Source organism: Rattus norvegicus, chromosome 7 (assembly GCF_021556685.1).
Source record: "Rattus norvegicus strain SHRSP/BbbUtx chromosome 7, alternate assembly SHRSP_T2T, whole genome shotgun sequence".
NCBI classification, from domain to species: Eukaryota; Metazoa; Chordata; class Mammalia; order Rodentia; family Muridae; genus Rattus; species Rattus norvegicus.
The window spans coordinates 37,593,048-37,620,000 of record NC_141540.1 but is presented as its reverse complement, the minus strand read 5'-3'; the positions used below and the strand labels follow the sequence as shown (position 1 = coordinate 37,620,000).

At 45.3% G+C, this 26,953-nt stretch overlaps 1 long non-coding RNA gene across 3 annotated transcripts in view; it reads left to right on the top strand.

Annotated features, from left to right (window-relative positions):
- LOC134479660 (uncharacterized) overlaps positions 1 to 26,556 on the top strand; it is a 35,301-nt gene extending 8,745 nt beyond the window's left edge. The window contains exons 1-4 of one of the 3 annotated variants that reach the window (XR_015625235.1): positions 13,192 to 13,378; positions 19,037 to 19,139; positions 21,052 to 21,649; positions 22,648 to 26,556. This is a non-coding gene — a long non-coding RNA (uncharacterized LOC134479660). Of the gene's footprint in view, positions 1 to 13,191; positions 13,379 to 19,036; positions 19,140 to 21,051; positions 21,885 to 22,647 lie in introns of those variants that run through there. The other 2 variants (XR_015625233.1, XR_015625234.1) reach the window with 2 other exon arrangements.
- Positions 26,557 to 26,953: the final 397 nt, after the last annotated feature.

Sequence of the window (26,953 nt, the reverse complement as noted above, 5' to 3'; positions counted from 1 at the left end):
GATTGTTTTGCCCTGGCACTGGCCTTTCCCTGATTCTTGATGCAGCTTGCTTTTTAATTGACATAGTGGTTTGGATGACTACAGCCTGGCCTATTACAGCTGCCAACTTTGGGCCTTTACCCAGGAAGCGCTTTGACTACAAACTCACCCCTTTATATCCAGAAGTAAGTAACCAGTTAACATTTGAGGAGAAATCTTCCTAAATGTGGGCATAAAAATACATACCGGCATGCAAATATAGATTTAATCAGAAACATCCAAAAGTCAGATACTACTGTGTATCATTATTAATTAATTAACTAATTAATTGGCCGTGAACATCTGTTATACCCAGACTGCTATAATTAACAACATAAGCTAGGCGGCTTAAACAGCAGGCATTTTGTGTCTGACAATTCTGAGGCTGGGCTGTTCACGTCAAGGTACCTATGGATTCTATTCTTGGTGAGCATCCTCTCCTTGGTTTGCTATGGCTTCACCTAGTGAAGACAGAGGCCATTTTTCTCATGTCTCTTCTGGTAAAGGCCCTAATCCCATTCATTGGACAAGTGAACTAATGACTGTCCATGTACTAATGACCTTTCATAGGTTCTGTATGGCAAACTCATTCCACTGGGGATTGGTTCTTTAACGTGAATTTGCTGTGACACACCCAATTCATGCTGTTTACATATGCAAAATACACTCATTGTGTCTGTACAACCAGGAGAACTTTAACCCATCCCATCAACACTAATGTCTGAAGTTCAAAGTGTCTTTCCAGTTGTGAATCTATGAAACCAAATAGGCTGTGTGCTTCTAATACTTGAAGGGCAGAGATAAGACGGGTGGCTCCATTCTAGGAGGGACAAGTAAGATAGAGGATGGTGTGATGGATTCGAGAAGCTCAAATGCTAGCAAGGCAACTTCCATGAGATGTTAAGGTCCGGAATCAATTCTCTTTGACTTTCTGTTTTACATTTTAGCTTCCATCAACCAGAGGTTTGAAATCCAGTGAGGCAGAGATCTTGGCTTCCAGACCCTTGAGTATCCTTTCTCCACAACTCTGCAGATGTCACACCCCCAAGACTCTGCCACCTGGCTCATTCAAACTGATGTGACAGCCCCTACTCCCCACCTTTTGAAATCAAAGACAGCTCTGATCACCTGAGTCACCTCTACAGGAATTCTTCCTTTGCCTTAAAGGATTGTGAGCATTTTCAGCGCTCTTTTTTCTAATACTCTTATTTTTATTTTTTATAGTCCAGTCCTTACCCGCTCCGGTCTGCCCTCCCAAAGTTTCACATTCATTCCTCTTCCCTCTGTCTCCAAGAGGATGTTCTTCCCCATCCTCTGCCAGGTCTCCTCACTCTCTGGGGCCTCAAGTCTCTCAAGTGTTAGGCGCTTCTTCTCTCACTGAGGCCAGACCAGGCAGTCCTCTGCCGTATATGTGTCAGGGACCTCTTACCAGCTATGCTGCCTGGTTGGTGGCTCAGGGTCTGAGAGATCTCAGGGCTCTAGGTCAGTTGAGATTGCTGGGTTTTCTATGGGGGTTGCCTTCCTCCTCAGCTTCTTCTAGCTTTTCCCTAATTTAACCACAGGAATCCCTGACTGTAGTCCATTGGTTGGGTGTAAGTATCTGTGTCTGTCTCAGTCAGCTGCTTGTTGGGCCTCTCAGAGGACAGCCATGCTAGGCTCCTGTCTGTAAGCACACCATAGCATCAGTAATAGTGTCAGACCTTGGAGTCTCCTCTTGAAATGGATCCCAAGTTAAGCCTGTCACTGAATCTCCTTTCCCTCAGTCTTTTCTCCATTTTTGTCCCTGAAGGTCTTTCAGACAGGAACAATTCTGGGTCAGAGTTTTTGACTGTGGGAGGGCAACCCCATCCCTCCACTTGATGTCCTGCCTTTTTATTGAAGGTGGCTCAACAAGTTCCCTCTCCCCACTGTAGGGCATTTCATCTAAGGTCCCTCCCTTTGAGTCCTGAGAGTCTCACCTCCCACGTCTCTGATACATTCTAGAGGGTACCCCCCACTCCCACCCCATTTTCAGCAATCTTTATGGTTCCATTTTGTAAAATCCAGGTGGCATACATCCATTCTGTCGACATTCCATTTTGATTCCTTAAATGCCAGGAGGCCAGAGTTCGTAACCTAGTTATGAGCTCAGTGAGAAGACAGAACGGGCTTGGCAAACTCAGGACAGCTTCCTGGATGAATTTATCCAGAACTAGAACACGGAGTTACACAGTCACAACATGAGAGTCTTCATAAGGGGTCTTACCCTTCAATAGGTCAAATAAATCTATTACATTCGACATCATTGTAATATTTCCTTGATGAAATTTTCTGAGAAGATAGAGAAAAGCCCAGAACAACTCCAAGCATCACCATTTATTCCTGCAGATAAGCCAAGGATTCTTCCCTCTGGGATCTCTTGCACTGACACATCCGTTGCCTGGAAAGTGATGATGACGGACCATGGGAAAGGTGTCCTGGGATGGAATGCATGTGGGGCTTTATCGAACCAACTAATGGGATAGCTGTTTCATCGGGGGTGTGGAATGATGGTGGGTCCTTCCCAAACTAGAATCTGAGCACTTGGGAGAGCAATTCCAGAAAGCAGAAGCAGGAAGATGGGACAAGTAAGTTAGGAAATGAATGAAGAGCAGGCTCAGGATATAGTTTTCACCAGTAGACTAAAGCCCAGGAGAGACTTTCTGGAAGATCAGGGAGAACATACCTCAGGGAGAATTGCCCCTGGAAGAGCCAGTGGGCCTGGAATGTTACCCAGCAGCTCCACTCCAGATTGGTTCAAGTTTAGCATGAAGAGCATTAAGCATCTTCTTTGCCATTGCAGGCCATGGTCTAACATGGTCTAACAAGCTCTTGTGATGGGCACAGGAAGGAGCCACACACAGGTACTTGGGGTGGGAAGCTCAACCCGCTTGTCCAAGAGCATGTCCATAGCTACAGAACTTGGGTGTAGCCAGAGAACATGGGGCACCTTCTACAGATGGGAAGAGGCACAGTGAGGTCGTGAGAAATAAGGACCTAGACCTACCAGATGCTCCCCAAACCCACCCGCCCGACTTCACATGTTGCAACTTTCATCTGCACAAAGCTCACTTCCGTCTTCCTTGTGTAGACGTGAGAGTTGGTAGTAACAGTCCCAAAGACTGACCATTCACTATGTGCCAGGAGAGATTCAGAGAAAAGCAGCTCATTGATTATTGATTACAAGGTACTGGAGATGAGTAACTAACTCTCAACTCTTAAGCAATCTAAACTGACTGAACACACAGATTTTATGCCCTGAAGATATGCTGGAGGTTGTAAGAATTACATGTCATTGTGAAGTGTGAAACTTGAAAAGCCTGGGCACAGGTGCTGTGCCGGGAGGATTGACAAGCCTATCAGGGGAAGTCTCTTTGGGAATGAAGATATGGATTTGGAGGGTAGAGGTCAAGGGGCTGTGGTAGAGAGCAGGCAGGGGGACAAAGATTGATGCTTCCAGGAAGCCATCACAATATTATCATACCTGGAGACTAAAACTAGAATCCAGATGTGAAGTCTAGAAGCAGAGGCGGAGGTGGGGGACCATGTCCAGAGGAAAACAGCCTTGTCTACCAGAAGGTAGACATGCTTTGTCAGAAGGGTGTTCCAGGCAAGTTTGAAACTCACATGATCCCTGACATATTCCAGTGGCTTTGATTTACAAGTGTTTTGATTTTACAGTACCCTTACCACCATGACATTTTTCATTTTCAGTTCAGCACTCAGTAAGTTACAGGGGATGCTCAACACTTCATTATAAAATGGGCTTTGTCTTCTGAGCATGCTCAATATAGGCTCCTGAGGCCAAGCTGTGAGGCTTAGCAGGTTATGTGGATGAAGTGAAGATTTGACTCACAATATTATTGCTGCCCAGGATAGTGAAAACTATTCTCAACAATAAAAGAACTTGTGGGGGGAAATCACGATCCCTGCCCTCAAGCTGTATTACAGAGCAATCATAATAAAGACTGCATGGTACTGGTACAGACACAGGCAGGTAGATCAATGGAATAGAACTGAAGACCCAGAAATGAACCCACACACCTATGGTCACTTGATCTTTGACAAAGGAGCTAAAACCATCCAGTGGAAAAAAGACAGCATTGTCAACAAATGGTGCTGGTTCAACTGGAGGTCAGCATGTAGAAGAATGTGAATTGATCCATTCTTATCTCCTTGTACAAAGCTCAAGTCCAAATGGATCAAAGACCTCCACATAAAACCAGATACACTCAAACTAATAGAAGAGAAAGGGAGGAAGAACCTCAAACATATAGGCACAAGGAAAAATTTCCTGAACAGAACACCAATGGCTTATGCTCTAAAATCAAGAATTGACAAATGGGACCTCATAAAATTGCAAAGCTTCTATAAGGCAAAGGACACTGTCAATAGGACAAAACAGCAACCAACAGATTGGGAAAAGATCTTTACCAATCCTATATCTGATAGAGAGCTATTATCCAATATATACAAAAAACTCAAGAAGTTAGACTTCAGAGAGCCAAATACCCTAATTAAAAATGGGGTTCAGAGCTAACCAAAGAATTCTCAACTGAGGAATATCGAATGACCGAAAAGCACCTAAAGAAATGTTCGACATCCTTAGTCATCAGGGAAATGCAAATCAAAACAATTCTGAGATTCTGCCTCACACCAGTCAGAATGGCTAAGATCAGAAACTCAGGTGACAGCAGCGAGGATGTGGAGAAAGAGAAACACTCCTCTGTTAGTGGGATTGCAAACTGTACAACCCCTGTGGAAATCAGTCTGTCGATTCCTCAGAAAATTGGACATAGTACTACCTGAGGACCCAGCTATACCACTCCTGGTCATATACCCAAAAGATGTTCCAACATATAACAAGGACACATGCTCCACTATGTACATAGCAGCCTTATTTATAATAGCCAGAAGCTGGAAAGAACCCAGATGCCCTTCAACAGAGGAATGGATACAGAAAATGTAGTACATCTACACAATGGAGAACTACTCAGCTATCAAAAACAATGACTTCATGAAATTCTTAGGCAAATGGATGGAACTAGAAAATATCTGAGTGAGGTAACCCAGTCACAAAAGAACACACATGGTATGCACTCACTGATAAGTTGATATTGGCCAAAAAGCTCGAAATACCCAAGATACAATTCACAGATCATATGAAGCTCAAGAAGAAGGAAGACCAAAATGAGGATGCTTCAGTCCTTCTTAGAAGGGAGAACAAAATACTCACAGGAGGTAGAGGCTGGGAGGGACCTAGGAGGAAGAGAGGAGGGAAGGGGGAAAGAGGGAGGCAGGATCAGGTATGAGAGGAGACGGGTATGACATACAGAGGGTCAGGAATTTGAACAGAGCTGCGTAGCAATGGGGATAGGGAACTGGTGGTAGCCAACAGAAAGTCCCAGATGCCAGGAATGAAAAAGGCTCCCAGGACCCAATGGGGATTTAGCTGAAATGTCCAACAAAGGGGAGGGAGAACCTGTAGAGACCATATTCAGAGGTTAGGCAAGGTCCCCAGCTGGGAGATGGGGTCACCCACCCTTCTCAAAATTTTAACCCAGAATTGCTCCTGTCTAAAGGAAATACAGGGACAAAGAGGAGGAGAGACCGGAGGAAAGGCCATCCAGAGACTGGCCCCTGGGGATCCATCCCAAACGCAGCCACCAAACCCAGTCACTATTCCTGATGCCCAGAAGTGCTTGCTGACAGGAGCCTGATATGGGTGTCCCCTGAGAGGCTCTGCCAGAGCCTTAATGATACAGATGAGGATGCTTGCAGCTAACCATTGGACTGAGCATGGGGACCCCAATGGAGGAGTTAGATAAAGGACTGAAGGAGCTGAAGGGGTTTGCAACCCCATAGGAAGAACAACAATATCAACTAACCAGATCCCCCATAGCTCCCAGGGACTAAACCACTAACCAAAGAGTACACATGGAGGGACCCGTGGCTCCAGTCACATATGTAGCAGAGGATGGCATTGTCTGGCATTAATAGGAGGAGAAGCCCTTGGTCCTGTGAAGGCTCTATACCCTAGTGTAGGGGAATGCTAGGGTGTTGAGGTGGGAGTGGGTGGGTGGGAGGGGGAGCATCCTCATAGAAGCAGGGAGAGAGAGGGGGAAATCGGGAAAGTGGATAACATTTGAAATATAAATACATAAAATATCGAATACCCCCCCCCAAAAAAAACCCAATATCACTGGTGAGAGGTTTACCAGGATATACCCTATCGAAAGTCAAGGAGAATCTGTAAGGTCATTTGTTTAATCTCTCAACCTATACACCCTCATCCACTGCTTTCATTTGACCAATATTCACTGCATAGCCATCAGGTGCCCATTTAGGGATATAGTACAGGTCACACAGAAAGCACTTGTGAACTCAGAAGCAGTCACAGACAAGATGATATAAATAAAATAGGGCTAACACCAGTGAGGTCCAGAGAAAAATACACAGGGGCAAGGTAGGGAAGGCTGTCTGCAGAAGCTGGTACACACACACACACACACACACACACACATGCACATAGACACACACACACGTACACACACACAAGCACACATACACATACACACACATAGACACACACACAGACACACACACAAGCACACATACACATACACATACATAGACACACACACAGACACACACACAAGCACACACACAAACATACAAACACACACACAAAAATACACAAACACAAACACACACAAACACACAAGCACACACACAGAAGCACACACACAGACACACACAAGCACACACACAAACACACACACAAATACATACACAAACACACAAATACATACACACACAAACACACACACAAATACATACACACACAAACACACACAAACACACACACACATACACACACACACACACACACACACGCGCACACACAGGCCAGTTAATTTTAAAATGCCTTGGCTACCTCAAAGGCTGGGCACTCCTCACCGTCCCCTGCCACCTGAGGCCCAATTGGGGAAGTGGCCAGTCAGTGTCAGTACATACAGATTCTCGATTAAATCAAACCATTCACATACACATAACACATATACATATATACACGCATGCATATAAAACATACGCTAGTCATACATGTTTATGAGGAGGTTGGGATGGATGAGGGTTTAGCAGAGATAGGGGGAGGTCTATTGCTCTTTTAAAGGAAGTGATTAAGTGATCTCACAGCCTTGGTGAGAAAGGATCACCGGAGAAAAACCACTGAAGACTCATGGGAGGGGAGGGATTGCAACGATGCCAAGTAATGCCACACCCATCATAATCTCAAATAGCCCGGAAGTCAGTGAGGCTGCAGCAGACAGATTGTAGGACCTGCACAATGTTCTATGTGCTGGTCAGGAACAGGAAGGCAGCCCAGATGGGGAAAGTTTTCAGCAGAGAGGTGCCTCTCGTTGGGGGCTGTTTCTGCACCCCATGGAGAAGCTTGTTGGCTAGTGTCATTGTGACTGGTTTTCATTCATTTGTTGTTTTGTTTTCTTGGTGCTGAGGACAGAACCCAGGTCCTTGCATGTGGTAAGTATGTGCTCTTCCACTGAGCTACAACCCTAGACCTGAAAGTTTATATATTTAAGTATACATTTTGGAGACTGAGAGGTGGCTCAGCAGTTAGGAGCACTGACTGCTCTTCCAGAGGTCCTGAGTTCAAATCCCAGCAGCCTCCTGGTGGTTCACAACCATCTGTGATGGGATCAGATCCTCCGCATATAAAATAAATAAGTCATTTTAAAAAAGGAAAAAAGTTGTCCTCTGACCTTAGCACACATGTTGTAAGGTGTGTGCGCCCACTCTCGTAGGCAAATAAATAAGTTGTGGAATTCTTTTTTCATTTCTGCAGGTTATTTTGTGCATGTCTCTGCATGTGTTTGTGCGGGTATGTGCACAGGTGGATTCTGGTGAGTATGCTTGTGCGTGTGGAGGCTAGACGTACACAAAGGGTATCCTAATCGGTCACTTTCTACCTTGCTTTTTGGAGACAGTCTCTTGTTGAACCTGGGGCTCACTGGTTCCGATAGGTTGGCCGGCATTGAACTCTGGAGAGCCGTCTGTCTCCAGCCCCCGGGTGTGGAGTTACAGATGTGTGCTACTGTTCCTGGCTCTTGCACAGCTCAGGACCTCAGGAGTATGACCATGGAGGCTGTCGTAAGGAGAGCGGGCCTGACTGCAGGAGCAGACATGAGATACATAAAAAAAATGTGGTCATTCTTGGCTTCTCTCTTTCTCTCATACCCTACGTTTAAAGACATGCTAGCTGTAGCATCGTCAGGAACCGTGGGAGCTATTATGGCTGCTTTGCACTTAGACAATGGAGGCATCGAGAATCACCTCAGAGTTTTGATGAGTGATTGAGAGAATATGGCTGCCTTTTCCTTTATTGTCTCATTGAATCGCGCTTGGTATTTTAAACGACTTCAGAAAATTCCTTGTTAGAAGTCAGACGGGAAAAGCACCATAGTGGACGAAGTCTGCAGATCCTGGGGGAGGCTTGGACTGATTGAAACCTATGTTTCCATCTCATGACCCACAGCCATGGTGCTTGGTTCAGGACGGGGCACCTGATCCTATATGTTCAAATCAGAGGCCCCAGGCTTTCTTTAAAAACTGTTATTTTATTTTTAATTATGTCTGTGCATGGGGTATTACACATGAGTGCTGGAGCCCTTGAAGGCCAGAGGCATTGGAGCCAGAGTTACGGGCAGCTGTGAGCTACCTAACGTAGATGCTGGGGATCTTGTGTATCTGCGAGTCCAGTCTTTCTCTTAACTACTAATCCATCTATCCAGCCCGAAGGGTAAGCTGACTTTCTTCTTCCTCCCTCCCTTCTGTCCTTCCTGCCTACCTCCTCTCCCTCCCTCCCTCTTCCTTCCTTCCTTCTTTCTGCCTTTCTTCCTTTTCTTCCTTTCTTTCTTTCTTTCTTTCTTTCTTTCTTTCTTTCTTTCTTTCCTTCTTTCCTTCTTTCTTTCCTTCCTTCCTTCTTTCTTTCTTTCTTTCTTTCTTTCTTTCTTCCTTTCTTCGCTCTTCCTTCCTTTTGATTTTGTTTTTTATTTGAGACAGGGATTTTCTATGTATCCCTGGCTGTCCTGGAACTCACTCTGTAGAACAGATCACTTGCACCTGCCTTCTGAGAGCTGGGCTTGAAGGTCTGCACCACCACTTCCATGGCTGCCCAAGTACTTTTTATTTAGTGGCTTAGCGTAGATGCTCTTACTTCTGTTAGGGGTGAAGAATGTATACACTCCGAGACTTCTAGTTCTGATTCCCTGGGATGAGTTAGCCTTAAAATGAAGCAGAGGAGAAAGGAAAAGAGGTCTTTAGCAGCAGTCATGTCGCTATGTCCCTCCTCAGCTAAAACCTTATCCAGAGAGAAATCAGATGTATGAGTCACATTTTTCTTCTCATCATGACCCTGCTTGGACTGCTTCTGTTACCTGTGGCCGTCTCAGAAGCTTCTCTGTAAAAGCTGTCCACAATTCCCAGACCAAACGTTCTCGCTACCTGCCTTTAGAACACAGGAAACAGTCACCCTGGAAAATCTGTAAACCGTTTGTAGCAAGAGTTTGTGGGGTTACATCACATTCTGTCCAAGGAAAGGTCACCTTCAGAGCATGTGCTGTCCCAAAATCCTAGAGTCTAGGACCCAGGAGAATGGATCCCAGAAACTGTCAGAGCAGCACACACGTCCATGACTAGGGCCGTCTCTGCTCGAAAGCTTTCTCTGCAGTAAGGGCCAGAGTCCCTGAAGCTCAGGGATGCTTGCCCCTGGACACTGAAGTGCTCTGTTATCCTCCCTTGCTGACAGAGATGGGAAAGAAACTGATTCCGAATACAGTCTGCATGAATGGCAACCTCCAACTTCAGCACCGGTTTCTGGGAGCCCTTTATCAGTTTGTGCCCCTTACAAGACAGTTTGGCCTCAGAGCAGATAGGGCTGCCTGTGGAAATCAAGCTGCCTGATCCACTGCTGGATCTGTTAGGCTGGTGAACCCTCAGAGAGTCCGGGGTTAATGTTAGCCGGCACACACAGGCACTCAGGAAATCATCTGCATAGAGAGTTTGCTGTACAGGGGCAGCATTGCTGTCCTGACCTCATTCATTACTCCAGTAGCTGAAAACATCAACAGCTGTGGCCAGCCCATCGGGATTTGAGTCCTAGGCCCACTAGGTACAGGCCACACATGAGTTACTTAGTTTCCCTGTGTCTCCATTTCCCACTTTGTAAACTGATAAAATGGCATCTCTCTCTTAGAGAGTAACTTAGACCTGCTTAGAAAGTAACTAAGTGGGGCTGGGGATTTAGCTCAGTGGTAGAGCGCTTACCTAGGAAGCGCAAGGCCCTGGGTTCGGTCCCCAGCTCCGAAGAAAAAAAAAAAAAAAAAAAAAAAAAAAGAAAGTAACTAAGTTAGGACATATAGTCTGAGAAAACGGTCCTTAGTTTGGACTACTAAAATATACTGTGCATCTTAAACAGCAGACAGTTTTCTTCCCTTTCTTTCTTTGAATGAGTTATTTCATTCCCTTTTTCTTCCTTTTTTTAATACTAATTTACTCTCTCATATATTACATCCTGACTGCAGTTTCCCCTCCCTCCTCTCCTCCCAGTCACCCCTCTTCCCTGCTTCCCTATCAGACAAACATGAGTATCAGGTTGCAATAAAAACTAGGCACCTCTCCTCACACTGAGGCTGGTCAAGGCCACCCAGTAGGAAGACAGGGGTCTCAAAAGCAGTCAAAAACCTCAAAACAGTCCCTGTTTCCTCTATTAGGAGTCCCATAAAAAACACCAAGTTATACAACTATAACATTAGATTAGACCCATGCAGGCTCCCTTACTGTCAGTTCAGTCTCTGTGCCCCACTGAGAGTCTGTGGATTCTGTGAGTTTCCTCGTGGTATCCTTGACCCCTCTGGCTCCTACCATCCTTCCTCCCTTTCCTCGGCAGGATTCACTGAGTTAGGCTAACGTTGGGCTGTGGGTCTCTGCGTCTGTTTCCAACAGTTGCTGGGCAGAGCCTCTCTGGTGATGGTTATGCCAGCTTCCTGTCTTCTAATACAGCAGAATATCATTCTGGGTCATTTCTTTAGGTTTTGTTTGTTTGATTGATTTAGCAAGTTATTTCTTATAGCTCTGGAGACTAGGAAGTCTAAAATCAAGCCATCAGCGGGTAAAGGTCTGCTGAGGATTGGCTTCCTATCGGAGATAGCAACCTTTTCTTGAATGGTGAAAGACAGACAGCTCTTGGGGTCTGTATAAGGACACTGACCCCCATTCACGAGGAGTCTATTCTCATGACCTAATCATTCCCTAAGGGCTCATGTCTAAATGTAGTCACATCGGTGATTAGGTTTCAACTGTGAATTTAGGGGAGAGAGACTGCAAACTTCCTGTCACCGGGTTGGGGGAGGGGATAGGAGAGCTGTTAAAGGTTTAATGACTATTAGCTACCAGGCTGCAAATAGTCTATTGAGAAGCAAAGTTACAGAGATGCCAAAGGCAAAACAAGCTAGGAGAGGGGAAGAAAAGTGTTGGGGACTTGATTTAATGGATTCCCAAACTACATGGGTATTCCCATTCCCAGGTTTGGTTGTAGGACGCTGCAAGTCCCTGTCCCCAATTGGTTTTGATTGGGAAATAAAGATGCCGACAGCCAATGGTTGGGCAGGTAGACCGAGGCGGAACCTTTAGATTTGTGCAGGCTAGGAACTGGGAAAGAGGAAGGAGGCGAATCACCGTGATGGGGAGAAGAAAGACCAGACCTAAAGGCCCACCAACCTGTGAGAATCAGGTGAAGTGGCTACAGGCTACTTCCCAGATTGGACCTGGGGTAGCAGAGATGAAATCTAGAATTTAAACGCTCTTAACTCAGGAGTACCGGAGGGGAGTGCTTGCTAGCTGGGGAAGGTTTAGGAGTGAACAACCATTAAGCTAGTCACGGCATATTAAAATTGGCTACAGAAAAGTGCACACACAAAGCAGAGTCCATCTGACAGGAAAAGGGACTGCAGGATGCCTTTCAGCAAAGCTCAGTCTCCCCACAAGCCAGGGAGGAGCCTCTGGTCTGGACCCAGAGCCGGAAGCGGAATTCCAGCTACCCCCCACTTCCTGTTGCTAACATTTCTTTGTTACAGCAGCCGGTTGGCTTTGTTCAGTGTGGTACGGTCCTTCTTCTAGTCTCCCCCGCTTCTAAATACTACTTCATGCTTTCTGAGGCCTGTCATCGCTCTTGACCTGCCTCCACCACAGGAGAATCAGGTGGAGCCTATTTCCCCATTTTATAGAGGAGAATGTGGCCCGAGTTTGTGGTTCAGCTTGAGTGAGACTCTTAGGACATCCCTGACCATACCCTTTCTAATCTCTGCATCTTTACCAGTCCTACTCACGACTGGTTCCTTTCCCAGATTCCTGGCGTTTGGTTTGGTTTGGTGACCCATTTAGTTTAACCCAGGCCACCTGTGTGAGCAGTGGATTGGAGCGTGGTGGGGTCACCAGCGGGTACACACGCCCGAAGGCAATGACTCCCCTTCTTCCTGAATCTATCCGTAACATAGTTAAGCAGTGAGGGGACAGCCCTTTAAGCCCACTTTCATTCATGCCTGACTTTGATGGACTGTGGTGCAGACCCAGTGCGGGCATCCTCAGCTGCGAGAGTTCATGGCTCCAATGGACCTGTCTTGCCCGGGAGACGGGAGACGGCATACGGCATTTCGCAGTCCTCACCCTTGGATTCTGATCTTGCATTCTCTTTATCCCCTCTTCCTCAGTGTTCCCTAAGACCTGTAATGGAGACGGAGCTTTACTGAGGGCTGAACACTCATCTTCCCATTTCCCCCAGCATCTTGGGTAGCCAAGAGTCTGTATTCAATGCCATTTGCAGAAAGAGAGATTTCTACGATTAGGGCTCGGAGTAGCATTTTTCTACGGAACAAAAACATAAATATCTAGCAGTCAGTTTGGTGCTGTGTTCATTTAGCAAAACCACAGTATCCTGTTCCCTTTTAGAACCCACAACCTCCTTCACCGGGATTGGGCTAGCATAGGGTACCAGACATGCATTTTCTCCCATGGAGTGGGTTTATCCAATTAGAAAGCAGCTGGTTACCACCATAACAGTCTTGCTACTAGTGTGCAAGCAGGCATATGTTAACTGCCCATTGGACTTGTTGTTTGTGAGGTCCACAGCTGGACAAGACTGTTGAGGCTTTTCTCTCAAGCAGCCTGCACAGCATCCTCCAGCACAGTGAAGCTTCTCAGTGGGGAGAAAGCTTCCTGCTCAGCTCCTGTCGGAGTTTTCTACATCAGGCATGTGGAATATATCTGGGTATGTGTGTGTGCATATATATGTATATGATGTACATGTTTGTATGTATATATGTATATAGGTATATGATGTATATACATATTGTGTATATAATGTATATGCGTGCATACATATATGTATGTGTATATAGTATATGATGTATATGTATATGATGCCCATATATGTATAGTATATGTGTGTATATCAGCAATAGAAACGTATTATCTGGATCAAATGGGCAATCAGGAGGAATGGTAAGAACCTGCAATGTTTTTGGGAGTCTGAGGTCCTCCTGGCTTACAAGTCCTGTGGAGGTCTTGCTTCTTAACCCAGAACTTCTAGGCGCCGCTTTTTCCATGAGGAGCATCTCCCTCCAAATTATTTATTAGCAGAATTATACACATGCATACATTTGTGTGTATCTTATTTGTACTTGTGTGTTTGTTTGTGTGAGTGCATGCCTCTTATGTACAACTGCACTCAGAGACCAGGAGAGTCTACACAATCCCTAGGAGCTTGACCTACAGGTTTTTATGAGCCACCCAACAATGGATGCCCGAATCTGAACTTGGCTCTTCTGAAAGACCAGGAAGTGCTTTGAACCAACGAGTCATCTCTCCACCTCCATGTTATATCTTTTAATTTGGTTGCAGAGTTTCCCACGGAGCTTTTTTAAACCCTCTTTGATTGAGTCAACCTTTGCCCACTTCCTCTTCTCCCTTACCCCCCAACTCACTCCCTTCTTAAACCTTCCCACCCCCAGCAGCCCCCTGCTTTACTTCCTCAGGTTACCTACATCCCATGGTCCGTCTTCCCTTAGGATGGGCCCCCTCAACGGCCTTGTTCTAGTTCCCTGGCTTCTACAGGAACCCAGCAGAAAATCTAAAGTTAGCAGTGAGCAGCTCAGATCCACATACATAGGAGGGAGAGCATGCAGCATTTGATTTTCCATTCCTGGGTTCCCTTGTTTCATATTATTTTTTTCCCACCTCCATCCATACAACTTCAGATCCCGTCTTGTCATTTATCTCCACAGATGTACGACGTACCACATTTAGGTTATCCCCTCATCAGTAGATGGCTACCTTGGCTCATTCCGTTTCCTGGCTGCTGTGAATAGATTGGCAAGGAATGTGGATGAGTAGGTCCCTGTCGTAGGCTATAGAAGCCTTTGGGTTTATGCCCAGGAGTGGACTAGCTGGGTCATATGGTAGTTCTATTTTTGGCTAGTCAAGGTATCGCCACACTGATTTCCATAGTGGCCGCCACAGTTTACCCTCCTACCAACCGTGAGAAAGACTTCCTCTTTCTCCGCATCCTTGCCAAAATTTCATGTTCATTTGATTTCTTGATGATCGCCATTCTGACTGAGGTAAAACGGAATCTCAAAGTAGTTTCATTTGCATTTTCTTGGTGGCTAAGGATGTTGAAATTTTCAAAAGTGTTTATTAACCATTTCTATTTTTTTCTTTTGAGATTATTTTTGGCTCAGTTCTATAGTTCATTTATTTGGGGGAGGTTGTTTTTTTTTCCTCTTGGTAGATTGGGTTTTTGAGTCATTTGCATACTCCTGATAGCAGTTCTCTAGGTCACCGCCTTCATTTGATTGACAGTTTTCTTTGCTGTACAGAAGCCTTACATTTCCATGAGGTCCCATTTGCTCATTGTTGTCTCCGAAGCGACCAGAATTCCATATACAAAGTCCTGACCTATGCCTCCATGTGTTGTGGCATTCCCCACACCATCTCTTCTACAGTTCCGGAAAACCAGGTTTTATGTTCAAGTTTCGAATCCACTTGGAGTTGATTTTGGTGCAGGGTGACAGCCAATGGGCTAGTTTCACGGTACTGCATGTGGACATTTCTAGTTTTCTCCAAACTACTTGTTGAAGATGCTGCCTTTCCTCCAGCACGTGGCTCTGGTATCTTTGTCTGGTGCTTGTGATTACATGCACTTCACTCCCCGTGGGTGATGGTTGTGCCTAGGATTTGCTTTGTTTCCTTTTTTTTAGGCTGTCATCAATGGGATCGCCCCCTGATTTTTTTCTGGGTATGTTTGACACTGGTGTATGGAAAAGCAGTTTTTTTTTTTTCTGTTTGTGTACCACCTCCACACTGTTTCCTCAACTATGGCTTGATAACAGTGGTTCTCAACCTGTGGGTTGTGAACCCTTTCACAGGGTAAATATTATTTTGTAGTTTCTACACCATTTTAGATCATTTACTTCCCAGATAAAAGACATAAAACCTTTATATTTATAATAAGCCTTAAAGCACTAGAGCTGGGCAGTTATCAACCCTCTATGCTTTTCTCTGACAGTAGTCCCTGTCTGCTTCCTTGTCATTAACCTGGACATAGCCCTTGCCACATCCCACCCAGCTGCTGCTACTCCAATGGACGAGTCTTCTTGGCCTTGTGCTTCTGATCTACTCCACCTACCCCATGGTTCCTTCTTCACTCTTTCTCCTCCCTACCCATAGTCTCTCCCTCAGGCCCCTGACCCAAAGGCCTGCCTACCTCTGCTACTAAGGGCTATAGACATCTTTATTCCATCAATAGTTCTAAATTAAGGAACAAGGTTTGCGCAACAAAAGCTAGCATTCTCGAGATTTACTCTCTGAGACAACCGAATCTTGGGATACAAAATTTACCGTTAACAATACATAGCAACAGACAAAACCCCAACAAGGGTCACCTAAGACCATGTACAAATCAGATATTTGCATTATGATTCATAACAGTAGCAAAATTGCAGTTATAAGGTAGCAATGAAAATAATTTTATGGTGGGGGTGGGCGGTCACCACAACATGGGGAAAGTGTATTATAGAGTCGTGGCATCAGGAAGGTTGTGAACTGCCGCTCTATGGCATAACTTGAGAGTGGCTCTGTCTGGTAAAGCCTCCAGCCTCGTCTTGGTTATCTAGGGTCTTTTCTGCATTCCCATATGAATTTCAAGATTTTTTTTTTTCTTTTTCTGTGAAGCACGGCCTAGGGAGGGTTTTAGCTGGGGTGACATTGAGTTTGTTCATTGTGCTCCTCAGGACGGTCATCTTTCACAGCATTTATACCACTCGTGCGCAAGGACGGCCATTTTGTCTTGGAGCGTCCTCCCTCAGCTTCACTGGGAACTTTAAACTTTCCATCGTTCACATCCCTCTCTCACCTCCTTGGTGAGCTTTGTGTTGCTGGTTTTGTTTTGCTTTCTTTTGGGGTTATTGTGAGTGGGACTGGCCCCCAGATTTCTTTCTCAGTGTGCTCGATGTCGCTCTATAGAAAAGCTAATTTTTGTTGTTCTTGTGACTAATTTTGAACCCTGCCGCTTTGTTGGAAGTATTGATTAGTTCTAAGGAGTTTTCTGGTGGAGTTTTAGTCTCTCTCTCTCTCTCTTTTTTTTTTTTTTTTTTTTTTTGGTTCTTTTTTTCGGAGCTGGGGACCGAACCCAGGGCCTTGCGCTTCCTAGGTAAGCGCTCTACCACTGAGCTAAATCCCCAGCCCCGAGTTTTAGTCTCTTACACGTTGCGTTCCATCACCTGCAAACTTTCATTCTTTTCCTACTTCTACCCCTTTTTTCATCCCTTGTCTTATTGGTGGAGCTAAGACTTTGGACACCATTGTTCCCCATCTGCCCTAAGCTTAGTGGCTAGTCCCACCCAGCCCTGCTAAACATCCTTGTCCATTCGCCTGTAGTGGAGGCCACAGGCCCTGGCTCTCCCCCCACCCCCAGACCTTACATGATTGCTGCTTTCTTCTTCCTCCAGAGCATGGCAGAAAAAGCCTCTCTTTCCTTCCCTGCCTCTCCTGGGACCTGAAAGTTCCACCTGTACCTTCTGCCCAGCAATTGTTATCTCCCTCTGCCTGCCTTCTTTCCTGACAAATCGAGAACCAACTGGAGAACAGGCCATTAGTATCAGAACCTCCCCTTACACGCCATACCTGATATGAGGGGAGACAGTGGACAGTCATCCCTGACTTGCTTTTTATATGGGATTTCTTTGATGTTATGTGTTAATGTTAGGTGTTTGTTCTGAAACTGTCACATATATAATTTACTTATTGAATTATTATTATCATTATCATAACATTGCTAACATTGGATCTGAGAGTTTGAGGTATGTTGTCCTTTCATCCTTGTGTCGCTCCAACAGTTTTCCTCTGTATTTCTTCAGTGACCCTTTCATTCTTTAATAGTGTGTTGTCGCGTCTCCTCAAATTTGTTCTCTTTTGGCATTTCTTTCGCCATTGATTTCAAGTTTTAATCCATTGTTGCTAGAGAGAATACATGGAATTATTTCAGTTTTCCTACATTCGTTGAGATTTGCCTTGAGCCCCAATATGTGGTCTCTTGTAGAGAAACTTCCGTGGGCTGCTGAGAAGAATGTATCCTCCACACTGTTTGGGTAGAGTAGTCTATAAATATCTGTTAGGTATGTTTGCTCTGTAGTGACTTCGCTCCAATATTTCTGATTAATTCTTGTTTGGGTGACCTGACCTCATCTATACTGCTGTAAAGGAGTTGATCTGTAGCTCAGTGCCTACTCCTGCTTACTTTATGAAACCGGGTGCACCCGAGTCTGGTATATATTTTGAATTATAATGTCCTCTTGAGGATCGCCACTTCGTCAAAAGGAAGTGACCTCATGTTTCTTATTGTTTTCGCAGCGAAGTCCTTCTTGTTAGATAGAATTGTGCACTTGCCTGGTTCCAGGTCCCATTTGTTTGGATCCGTTTTTGCATCTTTTCCCTCAAGGGCAGTGTCTGTCCTTGAAGGCGGGAAGTGTTAGACAAAGAAAGATGGCTCCTGTTTGCTAATCCAATCAGATAGTAGAAGGCAATTTTTTCCCTCCTGGTCCCAGGAATAATGACTCTGAGACTCAAATATAGTTACAAATACTTAGCCTATAAGCCTTGGCTATCCCCTGACTCAATCCTAACGTAATATCCCATTAATTCTAATCTAAGCTCTGCCACATGGCTGGTTCCTCTGCTCATCTCCCATGCTCTGACCTCCTCCATGTTCCCGGGCCAATCCTCCCACATTGGCTCTCTCCCAGAATTCACTCTGCCCACTGGATGTCCCACCTTCTATTCTACCCTTTCCTATAGGCCATAGGTTTTTTTTTTATTGACAAGTGACATATCCATACAATATGCAAGTCTCTCTGCAGATCGTCTGTGGTTTGTTGTCTATTTACTGGGTTGTTTTTTTTTTTTAAGAGGAATGCATTATTATTTAAAATTATCATTGAAAGATATCTATTAATTCCTGATATTTTATGACTTTGTGGTGCTTGTTTTCTTTGTCCTACTGTGCATAGGACATTTATTTCCCATTAGCCCCTTGGTCGTGCTTGCCCTTCTCCAAGCAAAGTATTCCTTCTAGTATCTTCTGTGGGTCTGGTTTGGTTTGATTTAGCCTGGTTTTATCATGGAAAGTTTTTATTTATCCTTCAACTAGACGGGTAGTTTTTTTCAAGCAAAGTAGTCTAGGTTAGTAATCGTGTTCTCTCAGGACTTGAAGCACCTTGCTCTAAGCTCTTTTGGCTTTTAAACACAAAGAAAGCAGCTCTTAATTTGATGAACCAGTCTTTATCTGTGCCTTCTTCTTTGCTATATTGTATGTTTAAATTTTTAAAATTTGTTTTATTTGTATGAGTAAGTACACTGTCACTGTCTTCAGACACACCAGAAGAGGATGCCTATGACAGATGATTGTGAGCCACCATGTGGTTGCTGGGAATTGAACTCAGGACCTCTGGAAGAGCAGTCAGTGCTCTTAACTGGTGAGCCATTTCTCCAGCCCCATATGCTTAATGTTTTAACTGTGATATGTTGTGTGGAGTTTCTTCACCTACTTTGTCTGTTCGGCATTCTGTGTGCTTCTGCGTCTGAATTAGCATCTTTTCCTCTAGATTTGGGAAGTTTCTTCTATGCTTTCATTGAAGATAGATTCTATGCCTTTGATCTGCAATTCAACTCCGTGTTTTAGTATGCACCTATGTAGATTATGCACATATGTAGATTTTTGTCTTTTCACAAAGAAAAGAGACAAATATAGGAGAGTTCTCGCATATACCATTCATTAGTTTTAAATTTATTACTTTCTTTGATTAAATGATTCAATTTTCCCTTGTATTCAACCCCACATATCCTGTCTTCTACACTCCCTATTCTGCTGGTCAGGCCTTCCATTGAATTTGGTTGGTTTGTTTTCTAGTTTGAATTCTCGAAGTTCTCATCACTAGCTCTGTTTTTCTTTGGGGCTTCTTCAGTATTTCTATTTCCTTATTGAATTCAATCTACCAAATTGTCCCCATTATTTCATCTACCCAGTTGTGTGTTCTTGAACCTCTTTCAAGAGTTTACTCCTGTCTTCTCTAAGTCAGTCCAAGTGTTGATTTATGTGCTGTCCGAATAAACTCTTAGAACATGTTTATAATCGTTCTTTTGAATTCTGTCTAAGTTATTCTCACGGAACACAAACACTATGGGGCTGATATTCTTTGGGGGAGGGGCGTATTGTCTTGGGTTTTGTTGTTTGTTTGGTTTTAGGGTTTTGTTTTTATTTCATTTTAATTTTGCTTGCAAGTTTGTGATGGAACCTGGGCGTCTAGAGTTAGGATATTTACCATATATTTTGATACAAAGTTTTAGTCCACCTGGCCAGTGTTCCACACTGAGGGAGTAGGTTGGGCAGTTTTGGAAGAGTCACAAGGGGATGGAATTGAGGGGAGTAGGTCTCTTACCAGGATTGCATGGGTATCTAGAGGGGGTCCAGAGGGAGGCTAGCAGGCTGGGCATCTTTTCCAGGGGCCAGCCACATGGGCTGGGTTCCAGGTTGGAGTGGGTGAAGCTAAAGTTAAAGCCATGTTGGTTTCTTACTAGGAGAATTTAGGGGTCTGCACATATTTTTGTAGAGTCCCAAGGAGGACAGGTAAGGTGTTGAGGAGCCTAAAGAGGCAAAAGGAGTGGGTTCCATCTGACTGATGACAGCAGGTAAGCATGGAGTGCTGGTCTCCTTGACCTTTCTTTCTCTCTTTCTTTCTTTCTTTCTTTCTTTCTTTCTTTCTTTCTCTCTTTCTTTCTTTCTTTCTTTTTCTTTTTGAGATAGGGTTTCATGGGCTTTTTTTTTCCTGGACACATGTAAAGAAGCATCAGTTTATCCCAGACAGAGGGCACTCACATACCAAAGAAAGGACTGCATTCAAATTCTGCTTGGTAAACTAGTCTGTTTATTGGAGTTTTAAGTGAAACTTAAGGGCTCTTTGGAAAGTTGGTTGGATGGTGTTTTGCCGGGGCAGACACATGAAGGAATGTTTAGCTGAAGCAGACACAGGTGAAAGGATGTTCTGCTAAAGCAGTGAAAAGGAGCGGAGTTCCTTTTGTTGGGACTCCATAGACAGAAAGGCAGTAAAAATCTTCGGGTGGTGTGCTGCAGTTTTCTAGCTGCTTCCCGGGACTCAGGCTGATTGATAGAGTGATGTCAGCTGAGACAGACTCACACGTGCTGAGGCAAGACCCGGGAAGGACACGTGATGTTTGGAGGGAGTATAAAAAAGCACTGGACAGACAGTGATGGGGGCTGAGCTTGGCTTGCTTATAGAGCTTGCTGTGCAGTGCTTGTTGGTCTCGCATCTTTGCTGATCTTTGTTTTGCTGAGAGAAGCACAACCTAGAACCCCTGGTGTCCCTCCAGATCTTTCCTGATGACTTGTGCCAAGACTGAAGCCTGGCTGCCTCTGCTAGGTACTGCTACCACTGCTGATTCGTGTTTGCTATCCTGACTCTCCCAAACTGGATGGCGAGTGTTCGAGAGTGGACCGAGCAGCCACTTCTAATCTGTGAGCTGAACTGCCGATTTCCAGACCACACAGATGGGAGTTGCTCCAAAGAACCTTTCTAAACAGATCCACCCCTCCTCCCCCATCCTTTCTTTTCTACTACCTCTGGTGGGTGATGGGTTAAAAGGGAGGTTAAAGCATTTTAGACCATCATTAGAAGTAGACTTTGAAAAAAAAATCAAAGTTACAGGGGTTGCTTACAAGAGCTTGGGGTGAATCTCACATCTGCATCACTGACAATAGCCCAGCCCAGTGTGAGTGATGACTTACAGAAGTTATAGCAACAGATTCTTATCTCAGTGTGGACGACCAAGAAGCTGATCCACTGAGGTCTCCTCAATGGATTGTGGGAAACTTGGCTATTGAAGTCATCCTCACCTGCTTCCAGCCCCATGCACAGCATCCTGCATCTCATGATGGACGGACGGAGGCAGCCTGATGAGTCTCTTGCAGGTGATCACAAGTGCTTTGACTAAAGATATCCTAGCAACCTACAGGGTTTCCTTATATAACTCAGATTGGCTGTGTATCTGTAATCCTCCTGCCTCAACGTCCTGAGTTCTGGATTATAGGCAGGTGCCACCACACCTGTCTTTGTTTTCTTATTCCCACAATGCTTTTTATATTAAAAGAGTGTATTCTTTTATGTTCTGGCAATATTGACTGACTCATATTAAACATCAGCATGTACCTGGCTCTGTTTTATGAATTTTAGGATATTTTATATGTCTTAAGGCACTTATCCATTTATTAAGATACCATAATTTCTATCCTTCACATACCACAGCACTGAGGAACAGTTAAGAAGACTGCCTTGTTCCCAGGAGAATTTTAATAATATCAGCAAAACAAAAAGATGAACAAAAATTAAAGTGGGGCCAGAGAAATGGCTCAACAGTGATGAGCCCTTGCTCTTCTTGCAGAGGACCTGGGTTCAGTTCCCAGCACCTACATGGCACCTCCCAACCTTCTGCAGCCCCAGCTCTAGGGGTTCTGACACCCTGTTCTGGCCTCCACTGCACACAAGCTATGTACACACACACACACACACACACACACACACACACACACACACACACACACACCTTCAGGCAAACACTCATACACATAAAATAAGAATTAATAAGTTTTTATTGAAGACTATAATCCCAACACTCAACTACACTCACTGTTAACCTGTGGTGGGAATGGATGTCTATAAATCAGATACGGGTGAGGACCAGCGAGTATCAGAATTGCTTGGGGAACTGCTAAGTTAGGTATACGCTCGGTGTTGTTTTAGTTTTAAATTTAAAATTTAAAAAAAATTAGTAAAATTAAAAAATTTAGATTACATTTTAAAAATTTAATTTAAACTTCTTTTAAAAAGTTAAAATGAAACTCAAATTTGTTTTAGTTTATCACCTCATCACTGACACGAACAACTTAGAAGGTTTTATTTTTCCTCACAGTTGTTTCATGGGAGGTGTGGCAGCTGAGGCTCCATCAGTGCTGCTGGCCAGCCTGGACTCCCTACTCCTGGATCCTCTGAGCTGAACAGGTCACACTGAGAGCTGTCACCGTCTGTAACCGATGCTTCCATTTCCACTTCCACCCTTTTCCTTCCAGGTCAAGGTCATATGGGACCACCTTAGCATTTCCCCTCATTGTACCACTTTCCTCATCTGGAAAGTTCCCAGCCCAGACTCCTCGACTTGGCATAGGACAATGTGGACTGTTGTCTTAAACTCCTGTCCAGTCAGCTTCCCACTTTGATGCCGTCTCTACAACTTATGAACTGTGGAACGTTGTAGTGTCTATCACTTAACCTGTTTCCCCCTCAGGACCCTCGTCTGTCTCATAATAACCACAGTGACTTCACTCAGTTCTTGCTGGGATGCGGTCATCAGAGACCAATGCTCAGAACATAAAAAAAAAATTGTTTTTTTCTTACAAGCCTGGATGATAGATAATACCTTTGACTCATTGGGTCACAGCTTCTTTCTCAGATGACCACCAGTTGGAATCTGAATGTTTTTATCTCCCAAAAAAATTTTTTTTAGCCCTTATCCCCAAGATGACAGTATTGAGTGGGTGGGACAGGGTATTTGGACACATGGGTGGAACCCTTGTAAGGGGGACCCTAGAGAGCTGTAACCTATTCCACATGGCGAGCACACAGTGAAAGACACCACAGGTATGAATCTGAAAATTCTTACCAAGCACCTCATACAGGTGCTTGGAACATCCCAGTTCCCAGGAATGTGAGAAATAACTATCATTTATACGCAACTCATATTAGGGTATCTTGTTCCAGCAGCCCCAGAGGGACAAGATAGGCAGCCACAGACAACACAAAGAGGAATGAATATAACTGACCCACCAGTAAGATTTTATTTCTGGGCACAGAAATTTGCATTTCAAGTCATTTGCATGTGTCATGAAATTTTTTAATTTTTTTTGCAAGCATTTAAAAATGTAAAACCCCTTTCTTAGTTCATGGATAGTCTAGTGCAAAAGCAGGTGCTGGACCAGATCTGGTAAACAGGCTGTGTTTGCCGCTCCTGGTTTAGAACACCACCTGGCACACAGGAAGAGCTTCACAAATCTAAGAGAAGCAGGAACAAGAAAGGGGAGGGAGCCAGGACCTGGGATGTGACAAGGAGGTGGGAGTGGAACAGATATGTCACACAGAAGATGGGCTAAGGACCCAACATCCCCTGAGCATCCCTCCCTGAGGCTGTTGACTGACCCTATACCCTACATCTGTTCATGGGGTTGAGTGGAGCTCAGAGAGGTTTAGTAGCATGCTCAGACAGCACTGCATAGCTTCTACATGGCAGAATGGGGATGTGAACCTGCTCTTGATAAGATTCAAAAAGACTACTTTTCCCACCGCCACCATTCACGGATTTCATTGGAAACTTAGGCGAATGATGCTATGCCAGTGGAATAAACCATTTACCTCTGACCTTGCCAAGTGATCAGTCAAGTAGGAAACCAGATACTCCTCTGAGCAATTATAACCGGGGGAGACACCTCTTGCCTCCTGAATCCTTGGGAAGAGCCCTGAGTTTACTTGGGAAATCTGGGAGAAGTGATGTCTAAACTGAGACTGAAAATGGAGAAGAAAGGGCCCAGGAAATCAGGAAACAGAATGATTGCACTAATCCACAATTTTGCCTGTGCAACCAGGTGGCCAGCTTAGTGCCTCAATATTCCTGAAACTGATTGTGCTACTTAGGGCCTCTGATGTTCCAAGTCCCTTTCCCAGGACAGCCCGTGGCACTCCTGGCTCCTACCATCTCTCATCCTGAACTGCTTTCCTATTTCGGTCCCCCAGTTTCCCTGAGACAGAATTCAGTGCTCCATCTCTGTGTTTATCGCCCCCATCCTTGAAGTTACTCTATTAGTTGGGGAAAGTTGACTCCGATTTTGGCGGAGGGAGGGGATCTTCCTAGGGAAGGATCCTTTCTGGAGTTGGGTTTCCTGTCCCTCTGGGCTCTCTACTTCCTTCCTGGAGCTTCAAACAAATCCTTCCTTTGTCTTGCTGGGTGTGTCCCGCCCACCTCTGCCAAGAAGATGAAACCCTACTTGGGGACAGTGCTGCCTTTTCAAGAGCTGTGAACATTCTCTCTATACGGCAAGCCCTTGTATCCTCCAAGATGGCTGCTGTTGTTCCTACTTTGTAGGTGAGAGAACAGAGTAGTTCCTCTAAGCAATGCTGTTGGCCGTGACAGGCAGGCCAGCCTAGCTCCCAGGTCCCTTGCTCAGCTCCTGGGCTCTGTTTTCCATTGAGCTGGGGACAGGAGATGGAGGACTGTCTACAAGGGAGACCCGAAGGAAGAAGTCAAAAGGCCCCAGTGGCTGGGTCCACAGGAGAGAATCAACTTCAAAAGAAATGTTCATTTGTGATTGCCTCCCCACCATCTGAGGGTGAAGGCTTCTTATATGTTCTTCCAGGATGAGAGACATAGGCAAGATTAGTGAGAGAATTAGACAAGATGGGCTGTGTTCACACCCCCACCCCTCCCCCACCCTCACCCCCACCCCCACCCTAGACACCACCAAATACAAAAGGGTCCTCCATGAGAGAAATGTAGGTGACCCAAAAGGCCATAGTTCCTGTGTTTGGCTTAGTAAGAGAGGTGGCACCCCACTAGGTCAACTAGAGTAGAGGGCCCAAGCCTGGGGCTCTGCCCACTGCTTGACCCGATATAGTTCTGGGAGACAGCACTGAGTGTGCTCTTAGGAGACAAGAAGAGAAGAAATCAGAAAATGAGGACAAAGGAAAAGACATGTTTCACGTTGTGGGTGGGGGGGGACCAATGAGTCAAAGTGAATTTTGTTCACTGAAGCTAGAAGCTAGACAAGTTCACATGGGCCCAGGTCTCAGGTCGGCTCTTTGGAGCGCCTGCTTCCCAGTCAGGGACATTAAATGCCAGGGAAGTCCCGTGTCCGTGTCCCTAACTATAAACAAGGCCTTGTTTTCAGAGTCCAGAAGGCTCCGAAAGAGCCATTACCAGAATCTCTGGTGTTGCAAACTCCGACCCTTCTCCACCGGTGAGTATCTGAGCTCCGCTGCTGACCTGCTGACACACGCACCCAGAGGAAAGCAAAGACCAGGCGCCCCGCCTTCAGGAAGTCCTGAGCCCAGAGCAGCAAAACTGGCTTCCTCTTCCCCTCACTCTTGGGGGATGGGGTGGGGGCAAAGGTCACTGTGGTCTGGCGAGCCCTGCCCCCACCCCAGCGGGGCTTGGAGCATCTCGGAACATCCTACCAGCCAGCAGTCCCCAGTTGAGACACAGCCGCCTCTCTAGCCCACCTGCCCCCTGGTTGGACTCGCTACTCTTGGACTTCTGCTCTTAGAGACAAAGGAAACCAAAACCCAAGGTCACAGTGGCAGATGCTGCCAGGCCTCAGGAAGTACGCTTCTGGACCAGGAGACAGCAGCGGGCAGCCCTGGAAAGAGGAAATCCTCTTTGGCATCCAAAACAACAATTGTGTAGAACAGTGTTCGCCCTAGCAACGGGCCACGTGTAAGCTGTGACTGCCTCAGATTAGCTTCTGGGTGTGCTGGGAAGAATAGATGGGGTGGTTATGGATGAAAGCTTGAAAGATTATGGATCTGGATGACTAAATGGCACCCGTTTGAGGTCCCGGAGTTCCGATTAGCAAGGCTCCCATGGAAACGGGTGGAGCCGAGAGATGAACTCGATCTTCAGCCGGAACACGTCTGTGGTGGGCCCAGGGCAAGATGCTGTAGAATTACATGTCTAGGATCTTAATGTTTCCCTAACACAGACGAAGACTTGGAACTGTAAACCTAGCATCTGGGCTCTGCGCTTCTTCCCTCCCACCCCTTACCCCTCACATTATGCAAAGTCTAAAATCCTGTGCATTGTCTTTTCATACAGTTGGTAACTAATCACCATATCCCCTGGAATAGTCACATCAATTGGTGAGAAGTTTGGAAATGCGACAAGTCCTTTTTTTTTTTTTTTTTAAGTGGAATCAGCCCACTAATTGCACAAGCTATACAAAAGGCAAAGTGTCTACTTTCTCACCTCTGGGGCTGTCAGATCCTGCTCCGTTCTGCAGGAGACTTAATTCATGCTGTCAGGGTTACGGTGGAAGACTCCGTATGCAGCTCTAATTTGAGCACCTGTGGGTCCCACTCTTCCTCATCCTAATGGCTCCCCATTAGGGTCAAACTCACCCCTGCAAAGACATTTGGTGACACCTGGAGACAATTCCAGTTGTTACCGTTTGGGGAAG